At 43.5% G+C, this 23,227-nt stretch overlaps 1 long non-coding RNA gene across 1 annotated transcript; it reads left to right on the top strand.

The window, feature by feature from the left end:
* The first annotated feature begins 14,502 nt into the window (after positions 1–14,502).
* Positions 14,503–20,903, top strand: LOC106732149 (uncharacterized). The gene is made up of 3 exons (XR_012900798.1): positions 14,503–14,652; positions 16,064–16,123; positions 20,473–20,903. It is a non-coding gene; the product is annotated as an uncharacterized LOC106732149 (long non-coding RNA).
* The last annotated feature ends 2,324 nt before the right edge of the window (positions 20,904–23,227 follow it).

Genomic DNA, 23,227 nt, shown 5'->3' with positions numbered 1-23,227 from the left:
CACAGAATCAAATTCTGCCTTTATTTACAGAAGTGAATCCAAAGTAACTCCTTTGGAAATAATTGAATTACTCTCTGTACATACCAGCATTAGCAGAATTGTTCCATTGTACATGTGACTATGTCATAAATATGTAATAGTTCTGAGTCAAAGACCAAGAGGAACCACCAGATCATCTAGTCTGTATGGGTATGTCTACACTACCACCCTAGTTCGAACTAGGGTGGTTAATGTAGTCATTCGAAGTTGCAAATGAAGCCCGGGATTTAAATATCCTGGGCTTCATTTGCATCTTGCCGGGCGCCGCCATTTTTAAATCCCCGTTAGTGCGGACTCCGTGCCTGCGGCTACATGCGGCACGGAGTAGGTAGTTCAAATTAGGCTCCACCACGAGGAGGAACGAGGTGTAACGGTGGCCTAATTTGAACTACCTATTCCGTGCCGTGTGTAGCCGCGGGCATGGAGTCCGCACTAACGGGGATTTAAAAATGGCGGCACCTGGCAAGATGCAAATGAAGCCCGGGATATTTAAATCCCGGGCTTCATTTGCAACTTCGAATGACTACATTAACCACCCTAATTCGAACTAGGGTGGTAGTGTAGACATACCCTATAATCACATGCCTGCCATGATGGCAGGGATTTGATTAGTGTGTGACACAACATGCAGTGTAACACCCCCGTATTTAGCAGATGAAACTCCTTTCTATCACTGCCACTCTGACCAGGAGGAATATTCTTTCCTAATCCCAAATATGGTAATCAGAGAGACCGTGAGCAATTGCCTGAGGTGGCCCACCAAAGCCACTGCACATGTGGCTCTGGAAATTAGTTAATAAACAAGAAATAATAAGAAGAATGATCATGCCGTTAAGACACTTGACTGGGCACTGCGTTCAATTCCTGGCATTGCCACAGACTTTGTGTGTGACCCTGGGCAAAGTCAGAGTGCCTCTGTGCCTCAGTTTACCAACTGTAAAATGGAGAAGACAATGATAATTTTTTCCTTTCTCCCATCCTTTCTCTGTTGTTTTCCCTTATGCTTTGAAGAGTCTAAATGGATCATTTTGTGTCAGTACTGTGCCTAGCACAAAGGGGCTCCAGTTTCCACCAGAGCCCCTAGGTGCTACTGTAATAAGCAGAATAAATGTATTTTGCATGCTTAAAACAAGAGTGTGATACACATCTGTCACTGATAGAAACAGTTGTAGTTTGTTTCTTACACATGTCCTGTTGTGATGGAGGCAAAATGTAGAAGCACAGAGGTTACAACAGAAGCCTTTCTTATAGTGGAGCCTGAAACTGACAGACAGGCCTATATACTCCAGAGTCAGATTAATATAAGGCAGCTTACATCAACCTAACCCATGTCTACCTTACAATGGTGTTCCCACCGATGTAAGCCACCCACTACATTGATTTAAGTGGCATACCTCCACGAGAGGTCTAGCACTTGAGTCGATATAGTTAGAGTGTCACAGTAGCTCCACAATCACCATATTAGTAGCATCACCTGTTGGCTAGCAACGCAGCAGTGTAGGGCTCATAGCTTGATCTGTCAGTCCCAGAGGGCTTCATCTGTCAGTGTCCCACAATGGACCACTTCAGTCAGTGCAAACATTCCAGGTGAGGATGCACACCACCAATTGAAGGAGCATAGTGTGCACATGAATCAACGGCTTTAATTACTCTGATGGATGTTTATCAACTTTGCTTAAGTCCACTTCATTTTGTAGTCTAGACAAAGCCACAGTGAGCATTACTTCCAGGTATAGTGAGGCCTAAAATATGAAGCCATTAAGGGACTATGGGAGTCTTTTCCTTGATTTCAATGGGACTGGACTTTCATGCCCACTGCTCAAAACTTTTCTGTTATTCATTAAAGAAAAAAAAAGAAATGGTGAGGGGCATCTTTTACCTGACATTCTCTGAAATGAACCATGTGCAGTGCATTAACTATTGTGCTGTATCTGACCATGTGTAGGATCTTCAAGGAGCTAGTTCCAGAACTTGAGACACACGGTCACTGGAGGCTTTGGGGCTTGATTTCATTAATGAAGCTAAGAAGACTCCAGTTACATATTTTTCAGAAGTGTAATTTATTTTTCTTCACTTGTTTTTGCTGTTACTCACATGGGTACCTAGATTCCAGACCGGCATACACCAAATACTTTAGGAAGCCATAGGTTTTGGAAGGTGACTACCTATGGTCACTATGACAATACCTGAAAGAAAGAAGGATCTTGATGTGCAGAGAGAAACCTATGAGGAAGAAATAGGTTCCTGGCCAGGCCCCACATGCGATTTGTGTGTCTGTTCAGTTTTGAAAACAACAAATAGTCTAGTAGCACTTTAGAGACTAACAAAACACGTTGGGTATGTCTAAACTACATGGCTCTGTCAATGGAGCCATGTAGATTTGTTTATTGGGCAAAGGGAAATGAAGCGGCGATTTAAATAATCGCCGCTTCATTTAAATGTACACGGCTGCCGCGCTGAGCCGACAAACAGCTGATCAGCTGTTTGTCGACTCAGTGCGCTAGTCTGGACGCTCCCCTGCTGACATCAAAGCCCTTTGTCGGCAGCCCCGGTAAACCTCATCCCACGAGGAATAACGGGGCTGCCAACAAAGGGCTTTGATGTCGGCAGGGGAGCGTCCAGACTAGCGCGCTGAGCGGACAAACAGCTGATCAGCTGTTTGTCGGCTCAGCGTGGCAGCCATGTAAATTTAAATGAAGCGGCGATTATTTAAATCGCCGCTTCATTTCCCTTTGCCTACAACCCTCATCTACATGGCTCTGTCGATGGAGCCATGTAGTCTAGACACAGCCGTAGATGGTATCATGAGCTTTTGTGGGCACAACCCACTTCTTCAGCTGACCCGAGTGTGGGTTGTGCCTATGAAAGCTCATGATATCATCTACATGTTTTGTTAGTCTTTAAAGTGCTACTAGACTATTTGCTGTTGTTAACGTTTTTCCTGTTACAGATTAGCTCTGCTACCCCTCTGAAGCTTTTGTTCAGTTTTGAGTGGGCAGGCAAACACAAAACTGTGTGGTGTGCCTATGGGGTTTTCATGTTTTTAAGCAAACCTTTAGCAAAGTAGGTCTCTTCATAGCTACAGATTTCAGATCGCATACAACAAAATACAAACCTAACAGAAGATGCCAGGGGAAACAATATATAAAAGATGTAAAGCATTTGAACTCCACAAATAATTTCTACCAATATATTTCTTAAATGATTGGTTCATAAATGATTGGTTCATTTGCTCATGGGCAGATTGCAATCTTCATTCATTATTCAAAAATATTCATATCTTTAAATAATATTAATCTGTGGTCTATGGGAGTTTGAATACATACAACAATCTTTGAAATGTGAGCTGTGTTCTGTAACTTGGTGCGACAAATAGGTCATACAGTTTCCTGAGCTTGTTCTGTTCTATTTAAGATGATCTTATGCCACATACATCCCCATGGTACCTGATGAGTGGATGAGCATAATTCTTAGAGGCAGATTTCTGGAGCAAACACTCACATTCAATATCTGTTTAAAATGAGCTGATTCTGTGAAATGTCCTGAATATTAGGTGGAAACAAATACAAAAGATATGCAAATGTGTCAACCAATTTATTTTTAAAATATAGATGAGTAGTCACAGACTATTTTTACAGCATTGGCCCAGCTTTGTCAAACAATATCTGCTGATAGGATTCCTGCGAAGAGATTCTGAAAGTTATTCTATACCCTTATCTTAATTTATAAAGTCTAAACTTGTGGAAATGCAATTACCTTATCAGATCTCGATGAGGAAGCTTCCTGATATCTGTATCCATGTCTAGTAAGGCCAGCATACCCGTGACATTCTCCTGGGAGAAATGTGTGCCTTGCAGAGGGCTTCCCTCAGTAATAGCTCATATGTCCTTTGATCTGAGGTAACATGATGACAGAGGACATGGAATTCGTAGTGTTGTTGAAGGTACATATTAGCTTTTTATCAAAAAGCTTTCTTCCTTTCAAGTTTTAAGGACATTACAATTTCCTTTTTCCTACTGCAAGATACTTATTGACTAATAGTTAAAACAAATCCCTTATAAGAATTCATTTTTCAGGCTTCATCAAGTTTTAGGTGCATTTCAAACAGTATCTCTAGTCTGCACACTGTTCCTCAAAGGAATCTTTCAGGAGATGAGGCAAATCTTTCAACTTACTCTTCTTTTGCATGGCTAAATGAGACAACTCAATACAATGCCACATTAACACTCATATAAAAATATCACATTGTTCATTAATTTGTGCAATAAAAAGCACAGATCTTGGTTTACAGGCTAGAAGAGAATGTAACATTAAAATCCTGAGTAAAGAAAGTTTATGTTAGGTGAGCCCTGGTTTACTATTTCATACCAGATTACCATTCTACGGTAGTCCTGGCTGCCCTGAATAGCTAACCATATGGCATGTTATAAACAAGGTATTTCAAGGGTGATGAGCTACACTAAATTTATACAAAAGTATGATTTCATTGTTATTCCTTGCTTAGTCTTTGTGGCTAAATGGCACACCTTTTAAAAGTGTGTGTGTGTGTGTGTGTGTGTGTGTGTGTTTGTGTGTGTGTGTGTGTGTAGCCCCTGCTCAAGTTGGTGAGCCTTTATGCAAGTAGTCTCATTATGTTCAGTTAGACTATTCATGAAAAATGGACGAGGTTTACAAAAATCTAGCCCTAGGTGCACAGATGAAATTGTACAATGGGTTAGACAAGACGTTGCTACAAATTTCAAGGGAAGAAGCAGTAAATGAGAGCTGCAAGGTAGAGATGCACCATCACGAAACATCACCTACAGGTGCTTATAAATTGTTTATTTTCCCCCTCACACTATAAGTTGCCATGTTCCAATATCTACCACAGTTGGCTGTTTTACAGACTTACCTGCCCTGCAGGGGTTCTGTGAGGCTTAATTAATGCTAACATCACTTTGTAAAGGTATAAAGAACTACAAACAAGCAGAGTTGTTGTCATTTTACATGAATTATAATTGTTTGGCCACCTCCAGCAGATCATTAGAGAGCTGGAATCAAGTATAACAACTAATGTTCAAAGGGCATAATTAGCTTTTTCTGTGGACTCAAAAGATTGAGACAAAGCAGGGGAGAGCATACTGGAGAAATAAAAATCCTTTATGTTGTATATTTTTCATCCACATATACCTTTTACTTCCTCATCTCAGTAGGTTCCCTGGACCATCCTATGCTATCTCCATGTATTCATGCAGCAACTCAGTTCTGTAACAATGTATTGCTGCTTGGGGCCGGGACATTACATTTGCACTGTCTCTCAGAGATGCTCGTAAATCACTAATAAAACAGTTAATTAAAACTAACCAATGGATCATTTTTCCCATGTCACACTAAACTATTATGATGGTTGGCAGTTTTTCGTTGATACTGCTAAATCGTTGATTGGCTCACTGATGGCAGCATCTATCCGGGCATGCCCCACTCATTGTTGTAATAGCTCTCCTTTGGATTGGATGTAGTATGATTATTCTTAGATCAAGAGATGCACGTATCTTTGTGCATTCCTGGATTAATAATTAACATACAAAAATAATAACTTAGACTTGTAAAGGATCTTTCATCCAGTGTGACTGCAAAGTGCTTTATTATTATTGTCCTCATATCACATGGGAATCTGAGACACAGAAGCATTGAGATTCCCCCAACAGCAGCAAAAGGCATAGTGGTAGGATTAAGGTTATACCCGTTCACAGTCCCCTGCTCTGACCACTAGGTGATGGTGCTCCTCTGAGGTACATGAAATGTCATCTAGTGATGTACTTTTCCAGGCAGTAGAACAGAGTTAGACAAATACTTTATATCAATTAGAATTGAGAAACTACAATAAACTGCATTTAATATATCTCTTGATTGATGTACAGAAATACACTCAGAATATTAAGTCATTTCCTTTTAAGAACAGAATTTTTTATGGCAATGAGAAAGAGATGAGACGCTCATCACAGTCTCACAGTGAGTAAACCCTCTAATGGGGATCTGTCTTAAGACACCAGAGAACCAGGGTCAATGTACTGCGGCAAGAAGCATTAGGATTAGCAGAAGAAAAAAAACTGTTAATAGGCTAGCATATAAACATGATCATAAGGGAAATTTACATTTTTCCCTAGTAAATTTCAAAGAAACAGGTCACATTTATTAGGATTTTAATAATTTTTTTTCTATTAGCAAGGAGCTTTGTGCTTGAAGCACTCTGTACTGGTAAGAGACACGTTGCTCTATTTGCAAAGCATACTGACCCTAAAGGCCATTGAATCTATTTCTGTCGTAGATTAAGTGACCTCTGAGCCTTTTGATTCTAACAGGGGAGAATGCTGCAGGTAGAGAAATGTTCATCACTTGGTTAAGCTAAACCTTTGTTTGCCATGTTCACATGAATAACTTATAGCGCTATGGCATCATGAACAGCAGCGGTGACACTGTTGACATGACAGCACTATAGACTGAATCCTGATCTGCCCTACAAGGATAAGATGGAATATTTGCTCGTTTCACATTTCACCAAGTCGGGCTGTTCAACTATTTATAAGATGAATAGAAATTTCCACTACTTCAACTGACACACCTGCCTTTACCTAGCAACTGATCAAACAGAACTAGCTACAAGAGAAGGAGCATTTGAGGAAGCCAGCAGTGGGCTGGAGGACTGCTACTGAGGCAGTTGCCATTGGTTTTTTTCATTCTGATTCTGCTATCTTCTGTGAGAGTTGTTTATATAGTAGGGCCAGGAAACAGGCCCATTGGGTTTAAATATGTCTGTTCCCCTTAAGCCAGTGCAAGAGCCACAGTCCCATGAAGAACACTAGGCAATCCCTCAGCTTTCTAGTGCTCACATAAGACTGCACCACATACAGGCTACATTATTAGCATGATGGAATTTGAATTCTCCAGTGTATTGTGTCTATTCCACAGGCAGGTAGTGAGGCATGGTGCAGGGAAGGTTGTGACCTTTCCTTCCATCCCATTCCCCTTTGGAATTTCTTCTCCCCAGAAATTGCATGGAGGTAGTGATTCCTAAAGCAGAGACATTATTTCTGTCTGGCTCTCACAATAGCAATGAAAGGCATGGGCATCTTGCCTCCATCCCCATGAATATGGGAATAGAACAACCACTGTCGGGGCTTTTTGCCTTTCAGGGAACAAACTAGAAAGCATAAAGGGACACACTGAGGGCAAGCCTAAGCTATGGGGAAAAGTTGATCTAAGCTATTCAATTTGAGTTACATTAGGGCTGCGTCTAGACTGGCAAGTTTTTCTGCAAAAGCATATACGCAAGAGGGCTTTTGCGGAAAAACTTGCCAGTTGTCTACACTGGCCACTTGAATTTCCACAAGAACACTGACGATCTCATGTAAGATTGTCAGTGTTCTTGCGGAAATGCTATGCTGTTCCCATTTGGGCAAAAGCCCTCTTGCGCAAATGCTTTTGAGCAAGAGGGCCAGTGTAGACAATGCAGTATTGTTTTGTGCAAAGAATCCCCGATCGCAAAAATGGCGATCGGCGCTTTCTTGCGCAAAACCACGTCTAGATTGGCACGGACGCTTTTCCGCAAAAAGTGCTTTTGCGGAAAAGCGTCTGTGCCAATCTAGACGCTCTTTTCTGCAAATGCTTTTAACGGAAAAACTTTTTCGTTAAAAGCATTTGCGGAAAATCATGCCAGTCTAGATGTAGCCTAGGAGTCTATCTCAAGCTGACATAGCTTAGATTTATACCACACTTGGTCGATGGCAGAAACTCTCCTATCAACTCCCCTTACTCATCTCATTCTGGAGAGTCCTAGAATAGACACCTGAATGATCAGCAGTTAATTTAGTGCGTCTTCCTTAGACATGGATTCCTCAGTGTGGATTCTAGCTACAGTGGAGATAAGCCCCGAGTGTGAAGCATTACTGAATTGAATGTACATGACAAGAGTTGCATTTCCCACTGAAATACTATATTACACAGTTTCACTTGACAATTACCCCAGTCCTTTTGAATCTACATTGGTTTTGCATATTTGTGAAGACTGTCAGTTGGCTCTTGCCATCCACTAGGCACAGAAGATTTGGCAACAAGGCATTAGCATGTGTTTGTACAGCATGTTCTGTTCCTGCACTCTCCACAAGAAAGATCCCCAGAAGCGGCTTCTCAGAAGAAGGACTGCATAAATAGATGGCTAAAATATTTGTGAGTCAGGATGATCTGGGAAGAACACTAGGAAAAATACAGCTTTCAGATATTCAAGGCACAATGGCCTAGGAAAAGCTGAATGCTGGAATATGTAAATGATTATTTTCTGGAATTACAGTTGTACCCAACAGCCTCAATCAGGATCAGTGCTCATTGTGCTGGGAACTGCACAAATACAGAGGAAGTGACAGTCTCTACCCCACAGCTTAAAAATGCATTTAGGACAAAACACAACAAATACTTGTAACAAATGGTGTAACAGTGATGGGAATGTGATGTCACTTACCCATACAGTAGTAGATGTTCAAGTCGGATGCACATGCACCACACACGCACAAGTTCTGTGTCCTTCAACCAGCAGCATCTGTATGGCTAGCATGTGTTCTGAGAGGCATATGAGGATGGAGTGCACTAACTGCACACTCAGTATCCTTTCAAAGACAAAATTCTGGAAGTAAAGGACTCTGAGGTGAAGGGGATGGAGGGTAAGACATGAAATATACATATGGACAACACATCTCAATGAATTCCAGTTACTGTATAAGTAAGTAAGTAACTCCCTGTTTTCTTTCAAGTGATTTTCCCTGTGCGCATTCCACTAACTGACTCTAAATCACCTCTTTGAAACTAAAGGGCTGTATCTACACTGGGCCACTTATTCCAGAAAATCAGCCGCTTTTCTGGAATAAGCTGCGAGCTGTCTACACTGGCCCTTGAATTTCCGGAAAAGCAACGATGCTCTACTGTACAAAATCAGCCGCTATTCCGGAAAAACTATTCTGTTCCCGCTCGGGCATAAGTCCTTATTCCGGAACACTGTTCCAGAAAAGGGCCAGTGTAAACAGCCCAGTAGTCTTTTCCAGAAAAAAGCTCCGATCGCGAAAATGGAGATCGGGGCTCTTTTCCGGAAAAGCGCGTCTACATTGGCCACAGACACTTTTCCGGAAAAAGGGCTTTTCCGGAAAAGCAGCCTGCCAATGTAGACGCTCCTTTTTCGGAAAAACTGAAAACGGAATAGTATTCCGTTTTAAGCATTTCCAGAAATTCATGCCAGTGTAGACACAGCCATCAAGATAAAGGAGACATAGTGAAATATTATATATGGGAATATTTCAAGCCATGACTATTGTCTAGTACCGCTGAGGAAGCTGATGAGAAAGAACATTGTAACTCCATAGCTTGGTGCAGTAGGCTTGATCGGTTCGGTCCTGGAGGTACTCTGTGCCATAATCAAAGAAAGTATCAGCAGTACGAGAGAAAGGGGAGTGGATAGCAGTAGCGATTCTGTTCCCTGCCATACCGTATGATCCATCCGCTCCTTAAACATCAAATAATCTGGTGCTGAGGGGAGAGCAGCCATGACAATGCTGTGGCCTCTGTGTCTAACAAGTGCTGACCCTAATGTTGAGAAGGTGGGCAGACTCCATGGTCTGCCGCGCTGAAAGCTATGGTGCCAGAAGTTGTGGTGCCAGACTAGCTTTCACTGGTGTCCGGGAGGGGCCAACCTCCTAACTAAAGAGGAAGGTTTCCTTCGTGCTGCTCTCAATGCCTGTCACTTTGATGCTGAGCCTTCGACACCACAGCGAGGATGAATTTTGGTGGGAACTCCATGGGGTTGTGAAGGCTTGAAGGAAAAGCAGCACAAGGATGAGAGCCTGACTTTGGAGATCATTGTGGGTCTACCTGTGTGGCACCCCACTGCTTGTTTCTTCTCTAATTATGGTCTTTTGCTAGAGTTTGCCGGCTGAGGAGACAGGGCTGAAGGTGAAGTGCTGTGAGTCAGCGAGCTAGTGGGGTTTGTGGGAAGGTGATCTGGGATTTTGATTCCAGCCTTATAAACTAGCTCATGACACATATCTGCAGTTGAGCCTAAACTACCTAAGTATACTAGACTATACTAACTATACAATACAAAACAGGGGCTGATGCAGTGTACAGCTACAAAAGGTGAGCCTCTATAGACAGTGGGCCACTCCAAGCCTGGAGGTGCTGAGAGGAAATGAGTGGCAGTTGATGTGCCCTGCCCTTTCATATCCTCAACATGGCGTACAAGGCATAGGCACTGCATACCCACTGCTGCTCAAAGTCTGTAACTCTAGTTTATGGGACACACACTCTCACTAGTGAATTGCAAATATGGACAATCTCTCGAAGGAGAGTGTGTGATCATATAGGTTATCTATGTGCATAACTGGCAGGCTGAGCAAAATATATAATTATATGGAAATCAACAATCAACCATTCCCATTGGCCACCTTCTTACAAGGGACATTTCTCCAAGAAATATGGTTAGTGATCCAGTGTCACTCCTCCCTCTGAATTTGAGCTGATCCATTACCTCAGCCCGGTGGGAGGGGAGCACTGAGTCACTCAAGGTTCCACTGCTCGGATGTGAGGTGAAACTGAGGTTTGGGCCACATCTCATCATTAAATACCTTGTTTGTACCTTTAACAAAAGTAGAAATATGGCTGATTGCACTGTTTCTCCTAACTAAACTCCAGCTTGGAAAACTACATTGCACCTAGCAATATTCCCTCCAGCTGGCTAGAGTATTTTTGCTTCCTATTCTAAAGTGCTCTTCTGTGTTGTTAAACAGTTGTTATAACTCATTCCCCACGGGTCTCTCTTCATTACAGGATGAAGTGATTGATGTGTAGTCCAGGTTTTGGTATGTAAGTATTTTGGGATGAAAGGCTATAAAGAAATGTCATGCATTCTTATTGTTCACAATATAATAAACAACACAGCAGTACTACAAAACATGTGGTAAGATGGTTTTTGATTAAAAGGTTTCAGCAGTGAGTGGGAGAAAAGAAGTGATAGTTGCAACTGATCTGCACAAATATATATACTTGGGAAAGTGAGTTAATTTATCTGACCAACACCAATCAGGGATGAGCAGAAAGCAATGTAAAATATTGCCTGGGTAAAGTGAATCTGACCTGAATTCAGAATACAAATTTTCAAAAAAAAAAGAATATGGTTCAGGCTTGAAGAGGTATCAAAATCCAAAGCTATTTCCAGGGAGCTCAATTGGTTTCAAAATGCCCAACACTCTTCACAAAAAAGTAGTGTCTGTCCAGAATAGTTAAACTGCCTGCCTCCCTCACCCTGTAACTGACACATATTCTTTAATGCAGAGTTGATATCAGATGTGAGTGGGGGTGGGGAACATGGCTCCCAGCGGGTGAAAGCTGAATCGAAAAGCCATCCTTTTGCATTTCAGTAAACTCAGCCAGGGAATGACTGTGATTCAAAGCCTTTCCTCTCCCTACCACCACCCCGCAAGCCCTAAAGCTACTGTTCAGCTTTGTGGCAAGCTGCTTGCTGGAATGCTGCATGCTCCATTTAATAAAAAAATAAATCCTGCCACCATCCACCTTGCTTTAACACCCGCCCACTTGGAAAATCTGAAAGCAGCATTTCTCCTCAGAGACTGCTAATGCTATTAATTCTCCTACCGTAACAATCTATGCTAAATGCAACAGCCAGATTTTGGCAGGCTACTGGGCTATAGCACATTTTATTCCACTTCCCATAGATAACATTTCAGTGTCTGTCTCCCATCGCTAAAAATAAAAAAGCCTGATTCAATGGTCTGTTACTCTGGTTTTAACCAGTGAAACTTCTCTGACTTTCACCTGCATCAAACTGGAGTAACACACAGTGATGAATCAGCCCCCTTGCTCCAAAAAACACCTTGTGACCATGTGAGAGAGACAGTCACTTCTAAATACATTGTCTTGTAGCTATTGGGTCCCAACACAAATTCCTGGCTAAGAATTTTTAATTATCACTATAAAGTATTCACCATTGATTTATTTACCTATCCAAGATTTATTTCCTGTTTTTAAAGGTGCTTTTAAGGTGCTAGGATTTCCCCCAAAGCATAGTGGTGTGTCAGTTGAAAAGTGTAACAAACTCAGATCTTGGAGAATTGTACATCACAGCGTTTCTATGCTAGCCGCTGATACATGGTAGGAAGAAACAGGGCAGGGCTGATTCTCAGTTACACTAATGTCCTCTTATTGCACTCTGGTACCAAAATGGGCAGGGGGGAATATAGACCCCCTGAGATTAATGCAAGGGGGGGCTTCCCAGCCATTCAAGAGCTGTTTTAAAGAGTTTACACTAGCTGCCTCCTGCCCCACAGTACAGAGGCCCTATTGGAGCTGAGAGTATGAGGGAGGAGGCAGGCAAGCATTAGCGAGGGAGTGTGGCTGCAGTATACTGTATTCAGCTATCCCCTGCTTTCCAGGGGCCACAAGGGGCACTGGAAGCAGAGTATGAATTGGAGCAGCTTTAAGGCTGCTCTGAACTTACACTAGGAAACCAGGCAGACCTCTGGATGACCCCAGAATAGAGCGAGCAAAACGTGGCTTAAATACCACCTTTGACATGCTCACTCTGCTCCCTGAATCTTGGCAAGTGAGAGAATCCCCAAAAGAGGGCACTTAAACTCCATCAGAGAGGCATTGCAGAAAATATTTGGTGTCCACTGGTGGGGAAAAGTAACTAATGGTGAAGTTGCAAAGGACAGGCTAACAGACTGTAGAAGCAAAGTGAATTGGGCATGTTGTATGGATGCCAAAGAAATGTATTCCTACACAAGGCTTTGGTGAAAGAGGGAAGAGAAGACAACAGATGACATGAAAGAAAATCATTGGAATGTTGCTGTCATGGAAACAGATTTGCCATGGAACAAGAAACATGGCTTTAGACAGATGGATGTAAAAACACTTCCTCAGAAGGCCCAACAGCATCTAATGTTGTCTTCCCAATCCATTCCTGACCACAGTTCAGGAAGACAGGAACTGCAAGCGTGTGTGGATCACCTACTTTAAGCTGATGACACTATTAGCACTTAGTTGGAAACAGGATACTTCACCCACTCACCATCTGAGGAGAGAAAAAATGTAAAAAAGGCTTGAATGTGACAGCTCCTGCAGTCCTTAAAGTCTGAGTGTCATCAGTCCTAGAAAACATGCTGACATTTACATTTAACTTGGAAGGACAAATTGTGTCCTGAGCTACAGCTTGCAATGTATAGTGTAATCAATGGAAGTTGTGCAGGAAAATCTAGGAGCAAAGCAGAATTTGGCCTGGAAAGCCATGTTTCCAGCAAGAGACTACAATATTTGCAAATGCACAATGCAAACTAAAACCAAAATATGTAGATGAAATACAATAGTGTAGAGACAGATGAATCTATTCCAAAGGCTTAGTTAATTCAAAAGGTAACCAAGACATGAGCCAGCACTGTAATATTCTGTTTCCAACCACACCTTATGGTTGAGACAAGATCTAAGGAGGTCATGGTGTAATAGGAAAGATCTTATTCCCAACCTCAGCCACTGCTGGGAGTGAAACACATTCTTGTTTGAAGGAATATAAAAAAAAATAAGTAAGTTAGGGGTCTGTTTGCACTGAGGAGGTTTCTGTCTTACCTGATTGGAAGTGCTACTGAGCCTCTTAATTCTATTCCAGAACGGATCCCTTTGTCTAGCCAAAATGAATTAGCTGTAGCTGTTTAAAAGCAGTGTCATGTAGTTAAAAAAGCTTCTGTGATGAGTTTCATCACTGAATGCCTGGTTCTCAAATACACCAAATAACTGGGCCTTAATATGTATTTAAATAGCAGTACAAAAGGGTCTTAGTTTAAATGAGAATCAGATGCTACATTATCAGATTTGCCGGTCTGAGGGCCAATCCTCAAAGGTACTTAGGCATTCCATTGAAATTGTGAATTTGGCACCTAAGGTACCTTTGGGGACCTTGACTTGAGTTTTCTCTCCCATAGCACCAGTAAAACTTGCGGGGGGGTAGTGTCTTTGAAATCAATGGTGTTACTCTGGTATGAGTGAGAAGAGAATCAGACTAATAGTGTTTAGAAACAAACCCCTTGTAATAAGGGGTTTAAAAGGCTTTCAGAAAATCCAGTGTGAGCTGAAATTTGACATGTGGAATATCAGTTGGGAGCACTTCCATTCATTAGAAAATTGGCCTGAGCAGCCTGTGTTATGATTTGGGTGACCTAGGACTAAAGTTTGCTGAAAGAAGCGAGTACCCCTTTTTGCATGTAGTTAAGAACTGACCCACACAACAAGTTCCCCAGAAAGCCGCAAGTGAAAACAGTGCTCCTCATAGTGAATAGGGACTGCACAATCTAGCCTTAAGTACATAATACAAGGTAAAGCCAGCAATTAGGGCTGCTAATACCACAATGACTTTTCTTTCACAGGCACAGGGCCTGCTCTTGCTTCTAGTGGCAGAACAGCCATTGACCTCAATGAAGGCAGAACTGGACTCTACTAAGGAACGTCCTTGCTGGAGAGAGAGGAGACAGACCTTTGAAAGGAAAGTTGAAGAGGGTTTGGACTGCTGGCTCATCAGCAAAGTTCCATGTAATTATTGCTTAAATATTTACTAATGGGCAAAAAACACATACAAGCAGAAATCAGTCAGAGACAAAACAACCACTGGAGATAGATAGGTTCCACCATTCCCTGAGCCTCTATCTATTTTAGTAGACTGTGCTGGAATTTATAATGGCTCCCCAAACACCTAGTAAGAGCCTGTCTGGGGAATCACAGGGCTCACTACTCCCAGGCTTTCAAATTAAAAAGGCCCTAATACTTTAATCAGCATCATCAGATGTATTGTCTGCCTGATACACAGGAGAGGAAGGCTTTACACTTTCATTGTGGCCTGTGGCTTTTTTCAGGGATTAAAGAAATAAGCCCATTCAAATGACAGGTAATGTTTTCCAAACAGCCATTTTCTATCTTTCATGAGGAGCACCAGGAGGGCCTCCTGTTGAACTCAACCTCACACCAGGCCACCTATTAATATTTGCTGTTTGTGCTGGCACTGTGTATTAATCTGTAGTTTTCTCCAAGGAAAAGGGATGTCAGCTGTTTGGACACAAAGGTAGGTTAGCTCTCCATGCAAGAGCAAAATTGGAGATGGAAATGAGCTCCATTAAAGTACTGCCGTTCTGTTTCCCTAATGAAGCAGAACTCTTGCACTGAGCTACTCCGAAAGCACTGTAATCAAGTATGTTTCTTACAATGCCTGGGTTATATAGAGCCCCATGTTCAGCAAGGTAATTATCAGCTGCCATGGCTTAGAAGTGCTACTTTCCCTTCTACTTTTTGCTCGCTTGTCAGCTGGTTGGAAGGAAAATTACAAAGCCTAACTTTTGTAAGAAATGTTTGTAGAAAAGGACAAGGAAGGTACTGAACCTCTGTTAATGGACGTCTGCAAGAAGAGGTCTCCTTCCGGGGCTGTAGGAGGTCTCTTTATTGTACTGTCTGCTTCAAAAGACTAGTAAAGCAAAGCTGGAGTTCCATTTTTAAATGACTGGACAACTTAGAAATTGCTTCTTAAGAACATTCAGGAAGAAATGAATTACAATATTGAAGAGCTTTGTGTGCTATAAGAATATTGTCTCTATGATGGAAAGGCAAGTGCTGATGTTGAAATGAGAGACACAAGAGATTGGCAGAAAAGGACAAGGAAGAGGAAGGGAAGTTGGGTTGATGCTCAGCACTCCAGGTGAAATTCTGATCCTCCTGAAGTCAATCAGAGTTTTTCCCTTAACTTTAGCAGAGCTAGTATTTCATATTTTGTCTGTGGGAAGCAAGTACTTGCCCAGAGTTTGCGTTACACCTGTGAACATTTTGTATTTTTTTAAAGTCAGTAAAGCCATTTTGTATATTTAGATAGGTGAAGTCTAACGAGCTACTTAAACAGCAGAAGCTGAACACTGTGCAAATAACAAACATGTCTAATAGGCTTCCTATCTCACAGCAGTAATCAAGATCGTGAATCCAGCACCCTTGTACAGAAGCATGACAGACACACTGGATGCTGGTGAGTGCTTCTAGGAACAGTGTACCTTGCATTGATACTAAAGTTTGTTTTCTAATTTTATTCCATCTCAATGTGTGAAAAATGCCAGAGGGAAGAGTTCTTTTTGGAAACTTCCATGCAAGCATGGAGCCCTTGATGAAAAAGTCTTTGATGTGCCCTGACAGTCAATGAGCGTGATTTATCCCCCTGTTTGTGCATAGCACATCTTACACAAACACACAGAAAAGAAAAAGAAAATATATGACGGACAAAGCGAAGAGAACTGCACAGAGCAAATTGTTCCAGAATGATGAGATACATATGTCCTAAGAGAGCACCAAAAGCTTGATTGAAAAGAATTTGACTTTTATTTGATTACTTAAGCAGATGTAACAGAAGGAAGATCACTAGGCAAACTGTTCTCAAGATGTGACTGGTAAATACTGAAAGATTTGTTCCAAATCCCATGGATATGAACACCAGCAGTGCACAGAGAGACTCTTCGCCTTACGTAGCTAGAAAAAGCAGGCCACAAAGGTATGCAGGCTGTAGAGTATTTAAAAGCTTTTAAGTCTGCCAGACAGGATTTCAAAGTCAGTCCACTGATTTAAATGGAGCCAGTCCCTAAGGAAACAGATTTTTGGAGGTTAGGAAAAAACTAAAAAATAGCTGATAGCAGCACTCTGCACAAGATAAACGAGTGACAAAACTAATCTAGGCACACGTAAGGCTAGTGCAATCCAAGAGGATTCCATGCTCACACCAGCACAAACCTTAACTACAAGATCCTTGACCTCATGCCTCAGTTAAAGTGGCAAAATGAATATAACTACTGGCACAGGGCCTTCGTGGCTCAGGGAATGGGCAGATACGAAGCAATATTCCCTGTGCACTTGTGCGGCCACTCAGGAAACATACAAATGCCATCCAGCTGATTAGCACAGTGTACACAGCTAAGTATTGGTGGTGCACATTCTCACATGCCTCAGTGCACGTAGAAAAATTATTCCACATATGGATGGGAAAAAATCTGCACATGGATGGAAAAGATTAGAGGAAACACTGATATGGAGTGTTTCACTGCTAAATCAGGGACCTCCAACATCATACCGGACAATGCTAGATGGGAAATAGGCAGTCTGTCAAAACTGACATGTGCACATATACAGATGTAGGGGCTCTTGAATGAGAAGGAGTTGAAAATAAAGGGAAATGAAGCAGCTCACAAGACAATCTTCAAGACTTACTAAGGACACTGATGTTCTGCTTGGCAAAAGCAGTAATGAAAACTTGTAGAGCTATGCAGGCCACAGTATTTGAGAGAGATTCATCTGTCTGTGACAATGATACTTGGCTCTGATGTGCCTTCATGGTCTTCTCATAAAGGTACTGTCTAAGTCATCACCTCAGATCCCATCCAGCCCAGGTCAGTATGGGCCATCAGTTATTATAACATGAGTCTTTTCTGAGCTGCTTAAATCCAATAGAGTTCTGATCCATATTAACCTTGATATGTAGATGGAAATCACATATAGCTCTGATCGGAACTGCAAACCCCATACCAGCAAAGAAAGGGTTAAAAAGCTGTGTCAGGCTCAAGAAGCCCTACCCTGCTGCACATGCATGGGTGGATGGAGGGGTTAAAAGGAAAGAAACCATCTCAGTTGACAGCTGGGATACATGGGGGAGCAGATAAGAAAGTGTTGAAGATGCTTTACAGAGCCTTAATAAGCTCAAATGCATAGTGTGGGTGTCAAGCCTTTAGTTCTGCAACCATATCACACAAATTACAGTCAATTCAAGCTCAAGTGCTATGAACTGAATGTGGTGCATTTCTTGCGACATTGCTATGGGTAATACAGGTAGCTACTGGAGAAATGCCTGTCAGTTTAATAATGAAAATGTTAGATCTGATGTTTTAGGCAAAAGTCAAGGGAAATCACAGCAATAAAAACACTGGACAAATATATGGAGAGTGTGTGTTAGAAATTAAGTGGATGAAATGTGGTTGGAAATAGTAAGAAGAGATTAAAATCTATAGTTGTGTGGCAGTAAATTATACATGGAAAATAGTCTCTCTGGATGTGGATTTAGAATTATGTATTGAACGGAAAGAAAGAGATGGCCTATATGACACATAAAATGTATGAGTATATGTAGGTAATTGGAATCACCATGGATGTATATATACTGATGGAACTCCAGATGAAAAAACAGCAGGGATGGCAGAAGCCTTTTGCATCCTTGAAATTGGAGTTAAGAAAATTAAAAGAATATCTAATTTTATAACCATTGTGACAGCTGAATTAATAGGACTAATATTATCAGTAAACTGGATAAAGGATGCATAGCCTACCTAAGCTGTTATTTTTTCAGCTTCATTATCAAATATACTGGCGATTAAAAAGGGTACTTCAGAAGCAGCAGTGATCTAATCAATGAAATATTGTTTCTGACAGTAGAACTAGTATGCTTCGGTGTGAACACATTACTAGCATGGATTCCAGCTCATGTCGGGATACCTGGCAGTGAGATGGCAGATAAGGAAGCAAAAAAATTATTTTAAAATTGAGAAATTAATAGACAGAGTCCTTTAAGTAAGCAGGAATTTTAACGTTTAGTTTTAAAGAGATTTTAAAAGGAAAGGCTCGGCCTTGCAGACCAAGGAGAAAGAACATTCTCTGAAGTATGCCCCAGACTAGAGGAGAATGAATTACTTCAGAGTCGTGAAAGAATCAGGGAAATAGCCCATATTCAGATTGTTATCTGGTCACTATAGTTTGACTAATAATAATTTATATTTATTGAATAGACTAATAGATGTGTGATGGCACATATGTACGGCTTAACAAACAGTTGATTGCCTGCTATGGGAATTCAGTGATTGATCCCTGGAAAAACGGGCTCTTTATGAAGAATTCAGATGCTTTCAGGTGACAGAATATACTATGAGGCTACATCTACACTGCAAGGGTTTTGCACTAAAACCTGTAGAGCGTCCACACCTCAAATGCGTTTTTGAACACGTAAATCAACAGTAAAACAGCAGAAGAGAGGGCTTTTTCTGGCGTAGGTAAACCTCCTTTTACAATAGTAATAGAGATGTAGCCGTGTTAGTCTGGTCTAGCTGAAACAAAAAACAGGACTATGTAGCACATTAAAGACTAACAAGATGGTTTATTAGGTGATGAGCTTTCGTGGGCCAGACCCACTTCCTCAGATCAAACTGAGGAAGTGGGTCTGGCCCACAAAAGCCCATCACCTAATAAACCATCTTGTTAGTCTTTAAAGTGCTAAATAGTCCTGTTTTTTGTTTCTCCTTTTACGAGGCATAACTCCTTTTTGCGCTACAGCTATTGCTCAAAAAGGCAAGTGTGGACGCTCCGCAGGGGTTTCTTGTGCAAGAAACCCCTATAGGAAAAAGGTGCTCTGATGGCCATTCTGTTCCCTATTCCAGGGCTAGGGAACATAGCTCCCGCTCAGGGATGGCACCCTAGAACTGCCCATATTTCTCACTGCTCCACCACATTCTGGGGGATGGGTCAGTCCCTTCACCCCCCAGGCATCAGACAAAGCCAGGAAAGGCCCATCAGGTGAGTGCCATTTCTTTCACCACATACACACAAACATACCCAGGTGGAGGTGGTGGGTGGTGAGGCACTAGGGCATGCTCCTTGGTTGGCCTTCTCAGCTTGGGCATTGTACAGTAGCTGGTGCATGTGGGTGTGCATGGAGCATCAGTCCAGGGCACACAGGCCCATGAGGCTGCTACAGAGGACCCTTGTGCTCTTGCTCACAGGGTCTGGGTGGCACACCCTCCCACAACAAGCCATCACTAGGAGTCTGGGGACATGGAGACACACACACACACACTCTCCTTCACGAGTGCTATACATGGCACATGGGCATGCCCACACACTTGGGGCAGCACCCACTCCCAGAAACAGAGTGATGAGTCACAGAAGCATCTGTCACTCACAGACACCTCCACCTAACACCCTGCCCCACTCCCCTCCAGCAGGAAGGGATACAAGTCCTCTCCCTGTGGGGTGCATCCACTGCCAGACTTAGTGTTTGCACAGCACACAGGGAAGCCTAGCCACCCCATGACCCCCACCCGCCCGCAGGCTCCCCGTCTGGCCAGTGCCTTCCCTTGACTGCTTGTTCCTGGGACATGGGGGTAATAAGGCTCCCCCCTGGACATCTGTGCCCCAGTAGGAAAGCTCCCATTGTCTAGGCCACAGATGGCCTTGCTCCAAGTGCACTGCCTTTGTCTAACCCAAGAACTGTCAGTCTTGGCTTAGAGATGAGGGCAAGGCTTCAGGCACAGCATCTCCAGGGATGCCTGACCTTCTCTTTGTTCTACACAGCTGGACCAGTGGTGAGAGGGGTGTGGTCAACACCTCCCCTGGCTGCCTCCCGACCTCGCGTGACCCACTGGCACAGGAGACCACACGAGGACCTCCAGAGGGACCATATTGCCACCCTGCAAGCCCTGCAGTGCTGCATGGAGCAGCAGGACTGCAGAATGGAGGAGGGCCTGCAGCTGAGCCATGAGACCTGACAGGAGATGAGGGAGCAGGCCTGATCATCTGCGCTACTGTCAGTGATCACCACCTTGGTGCCCACTCCTGCTGCCGTTCCTGAGCCAGCTCCTTCCTCAGCTCCTGCTCCTCCTACTTCTCCCCCTCCTGTGGCCACTGAGGGCCCTGCATCCGAGTTGGTGGGACCACCAGAGCCAAGTGCCAATCCCAGCCCCAGCCCTGAACCTCTCCTCCCCTTCCAACTCCTTCCTCCCCCCTCCAAGGTTCTTTCCTCAGTCCCTCCCCAGTTACATTTACTGCAATTAAAAGAAAGGTTTTTTTTGAAAACAGCGTAGTTTATTGTCCGTGCAGTGGAGGGGGGAAGGAAGGGGTGTGGAAGGAAAGGCAAAGAGAGGCAATGCACAGGCCCCTTGTGGGGAAGCCCAGGGGAGAGTGTTACTGTGGTCCTTGTGTGCAACTCTCCCTCCGGGCTTCCTGGATGCACACAGCCCCCCAATGGGCCTGCCGGATGGCAGCCATGCACGGCTGCTCAAAGGCCCTGCCAATCTGGTCCCCCTCCACCACCCACCATGGGAGGAACATCTCCCCCTTGCTTTCACAAATATTGTGAAGGACACAATATGCTGCCACCACTTGGGGGATGTTCCGCTCCCCAACATCCAGGTAGCTGAGGAGGCAACAGACCCTTCCCTCGAGATGCCGAAAAGCATCCTCCACAACAACGCAGGCCCTGCTGAGCCTGGCATTGAAGCATTCCTTTCTCTGGCCCAGGTGTCCAGTGTAGGGATTCATGAGCAAAGGGAGCAGAGGGTAGGCTGCGTCCCCCACAATACATACTGACATGTCCATGACCCGAACCCTGATGATGTGGTCAGGGGAAAAAGTGCCAGAATGCAGCTTCTGGAAGAGGCTGGAGTTGCTGAAGACACGGGCATCATGCGCATTCCCTGACCACCCAACATAGATGTTCGTGAACTGCCCGCAGCAGTCCATGATAACCTGCAGGACCATTTAAAAGTACCCCTTCTAGTTAATGTACTCAGCTGCCCAATGGTCAGGGACCCAGATGGGGATGTGGGTGCCATCAATAGCCCTCCCGCAGTTGGGGAAGCCCATGGCAGCAAAGTTGGCTATGGAGTCCACGTCACCCAGGTTGATGACCCTGTGCAGCAGGATGGTGTTTATGGCCACACCACCTGTAAAAGGAGACAAACAAGCAAACAGAGAATCACAGGGATGCCAGGGCCCTTGAGAGTTTCCAATCCCACCCAGCCCTTCCACACACCATGAGCAACCCCCCACTTACCTCACCTCCCATTAGGGCTTCGTGAAGATGGGAATGAAAAACCTCCCGGGGAGGGGCCTTCCACCACCATCACTTCCCCTTCCCTAGAGAACCCCATTCCAGCAGTTCTCCTCCCTCCTGGGTCAATAGCCTCAGAGCACTTGCATAAGCACAGCCCCAACAATTGATTTCCTCATGCTGAACTAGTTCCCAATGGATCGGTAGCTGTCCTGCGTGCTGAGCTTCCAGATGGCAATGGCTACCTGCTTTGGAGGGGGGTGATGGGTCTCAGATGGCTGTCCTGTTGCATGAGGGTGGGGTGAGCCACTCACACAGCTCTAGGAAGGTGGCTTTTCTCATGTGGAAATTTTGGAGCCACTGCTGGTCCCACCGCTCCATAATGATCTGGTCTCAGCATTTGGAACTGGTGTCCAGATGGCAGAATCAGTGGTGCACGGTGTGCAGGGGAGGGCGGGTGGGGTCGTACTGCATGACCAGTGTCCACAAAGAGATGAGAAAGTTCCCCGCAGTGATCTAGGGGTTGTGTTCCTACAGGGCCTGGAAGGCAGCCCTCAGAATGTGCTGCAGGTGATACAGCACAGCCTGTAAGAGCCATCAACGGCTCGGAGGCAGGTCCAGACCCATGGCTAGAGAACTGAGGTGTCTGCAAGAACAACCACCGCAGGCAGTAAAAAGGCTTTGCTGTCCCTCAAAGAGGTAGGCAAAGGTGAAGAACCTGAGACATGGTTGTACACGGGGTCCCTTTAAGCTCGAGCCTCAGATAGCCTTAGGCAGTAGCTTCAGGAAGTAACTGCTGTCCTGATACCCTGTCTGAAGTGCTTCTGGATGGCCTTAAATGTGATTCAGCATCCAATGAGCATGGACGTTCTATTTTAAAATAGCTCAGTGCTATTTCAATGGGCATTTGCTGTGTATATGCATTTTTTCAAAATTAGCTATTTCAGAGTATTTCTTCTGGTATAGCTTATTCCAAAATAAGTGTGCAGTTTAGACATACCCACACAGAACTAGGCTCAAGAAAACCAGTAACATTAAATGTGCTCATTAATTAAGCTCATATAATCACAACTTGATCCATACTATCAAGGCAGGGAAGCCCCAAAACCTATGCCCTGTATCTCATTTATGCTTGCTTCTTGTTTAGTAAACTCCATTTAAATCTTCACATGACTATTTTCTTCAAAGGAAAGTGCCTGTACCCTGTTTCACATAAATACATATCAGTGGTCCAGCAATCCTACAATAAATGTGAGAATCTTCCAGATAATGGTATGG

This window comes from Pelodiscus sinensis, chromosome 1 (genome assembly GCF_049634645.1).
Source record: "Pelodiscus sinensis isolate JC-2024 chromosome 1, ASM4963464v1, whole genome shotgun sequence".
NCBI classification, from domain to species: domain Eukaryota; kingdom Metazoa; phylum Chordata; order Testudines; family Trionychidae; genus Pelodiscus; species Pelodiscus sinensis.
This window is presented reverse-complemented; position numbering and strand designations above follow the sequence as displayed.